Below are 2,816 nucleotides of genomic sequence, written 5' to 3'. Positions count from 1 at the left end.
AATTGTCAGGTTATAGCTTTTTTTAGAACTCTGCTCTATTACTCTTCTATATTGTCATTTACTATCTCTCTGCAATTTCTATCTTTTCTATAAATCCATCCATTCAGTCATTTGTTTGTTTATTAATGTTTTCATTTATTAAACATGTATTAAGTGCCTACTATGTATTGTTCGGCATACTGAGTGCTTAGGATAAGAAGAATAACATACCAGTGTCTTCCTTTAACACCTTGTAGTCTAGAGGGCCTGAGGGTATAATTACAAAGCTTTATGATAAGTGCTAAATAGACACTGATATATAGCTTACGTTACCTACTGGGTGTATAGTGCCCATACCAAGATCAAGAACATGAATTTATTTTTGGAATTTTGAGTCTAGGATACCTATGAAATATCGAATTAGAAATATGCTGAGTACTGGCAGAAAATATCACTCAAGAGTTAAGTTTGATCTGGGGTACAATTTATAAAGAAAAGGCATATTGGTGAGCTTGTCTAGAAAGAATGTCTAAACAGAAAAGTGTAAAGAGAGAGAAGAGAATTGATGTTAAAACCTAGAAAACATGAACAAAATGAGGACCAGGCCAGCAAGGAGGAGTCAGAATAGAAAAGTTAGAATAAGTCAGAAATGTAGGAAGATATACCAGTCAGGGTTCATACAATAAAGGATTTATTATAAGGAATTGACCTTATGCAATCGCAGAGCAGTGTTTCTTATTGCAGTCTGATGTCAGCAGGGAGGCAGTTGGGAAGGGAAGTGGGACATGAAGTGCAGAAGCAAAGACACATTAGAACTTGTGAGAATAGGTGGAATCCATGAGGAAAGGAAGACCCCACTGGATCTCCTGTTGCCGCCAAACTCTCAAGTTCAATGACATAGGTGTCCTGCAGAAGACATGAGAGCTGTTTTTCACAGAATTAGACATGGAATATAGTCTAGGAATATAGAAACTAAAGGAGTAATTTGGCAAGAACAGGAATATAAAGGGGCACCCCAAGGAATCTCATGCATTCCAGACATATTCCTCTTTACCCTCATTGAGTTTTAGTGTCCCAATTTTCACTTTGTAATCAAAATCAATCAATCAATCACGCAAGCTACTAGGATAACCCCTCTTGATAGATTGACATGAGGAGTCCAAGTGACCAGCTAGCAGGCTCAGCTTCGAGTGTGATGGAATCATTGCCCTATCTTCTGATAGAAGCTTTCTTCCCTGGAAACAGACTTCTAGACCAGCAAAGACACCGTCAGGACATGGTAAGTCAAAATTTCATTAGCGGATCACCAGGGAAAATAGTAAGAAGAGCCACTCCTATATTATCTTTCACTACTGTCCTTCAGGGTCAATCCAGAGTGAGACTATAGTACTACAGTTGTCTAATTTGGCACATCGACAGCATTTCATACAGAGCCATCTGTAAACCAGGCTCAAATATTTCTTCATCAGTTAACTGGTCATAGGGAATGCTCCATATAACTATAGGTGCAGGTTGAGAGGGAAGGAGGCAAAGAACATGGGCATTTGTGACACTTACTCATGCAGCTTACCTATGCCTTCAAGACCTGCTAAAACCCACCTCGTTTCCATTTGGTTTTGGACTGCTGCTGTGCATATTCAATCTTATGACTTTGTCAGATGTGACCCGGTTCATGATAGATAACTCAGGTAGCATGATAATCTGCTTCAAACACTAACAGACCTGCTAGATTATATACCTCAGTTGAAGAGCAGTTTGCTTGGCATCCCAGACTGGTTATAGGGCCCTGCCCCAAACTAGCATCTTTCATTTTGTTCAGTAAATAGGTCAGAGTAGCACAACCAGATGTGGTAAATGTCTCCCAAATTCAGATGCCCACGTAGTATTACAAACCTTTGTGCTAAGGGTTTTCTTGACACTAGGGGCCCAGTGCATGAATTCGTGCACCTTGAAAAGGAACTGTGGGCCAAGAGGCAGCGGTGGGCAAAGGGCCGGGTCTCGGCCCATCCTCTGCGCCCCTGCTCGGCCCCTCCCACCATGGTGCCTGGTTCCCTGTCTGCCGCAGCCCTGCTCCCACCACCACCACTTCCACTCACTGATGGCGCCGGCCCCGATCGCACCTGCTGACAGTGTGGAGCGATTGGGGCTGGTGCCAGCAGCGGGTGCAAGTGGCAGCTGCTGCCCTGATTCCCCCTCAGGAGCAGGGGAGGTGGAGAAGCCCTCAGGGGCAATTGTGGCCAGGCAATTGGGATCGGCACTGGGTGCCTGCAGCAGGTGCAAGCAGCGACTCTGGCACTGGCAGTGGGTGCAAGTGGGGCCGGCGCAGGCAGCGGATGTAAGTGCCGGGTGGGACTGTGGCACGCAGGAGCAAAGAATTTTCAGTAACCGCCAGAGGCTCGCTCCAATGACAGCGACTGGCACCCCACCTTGGTCTGGTGCCCCCGCTCACCTGCTCCACAATCCCACCACAGCCGACGCCTGCCATGTTCCCCATGCGCCCCTTGGTGGTCAGCGCATATCATAGCAACCAGTTGTTCAGTTGTTCTGCTGTTTGGTCTATTTGCATATTAGAGTTTTATATATATAGACTAGAGGCCTGGTGCACAAAAATTTGTGCACTCGGTGGGGTCCCTCAGCCCGGCCTGTGCCCTCTCGCAGTCTGGGACCCCTCAGGGGATGACCACCTACTGGCTTAGACTCACTCCCTGGGGGATCCCTCTGGCAGCCCGGGAGCCCTCGGGGGATGTCCACTTGCCAGCGGGGGACATCCTTAGCGCTGCTGAGGAGGCGGGAGAGGCTCCCAACACCCCCCCCGGGGTGGGGGGGGGCGGGCCGCT

Source organism: Myotis brandtii, unplaced genomic scaffold (assembly GCF_000412655.1).
Source record: "Myotis brandtii unplaced genomic scaffold, ASM41265v1 scaffold48, whole genome shotgun sequence".
Taxonomy (NCBI): Eukaryota; Metazoa; Chordata; class Mammalia; order Chiroptera; family Vespertilionidae; genus Myotis; species Myotis brandtii.
The sequence above is the reverse complement of the archived record's forward strand: the minus strand, read 5'-3'. Positions refer to the sequence as shown.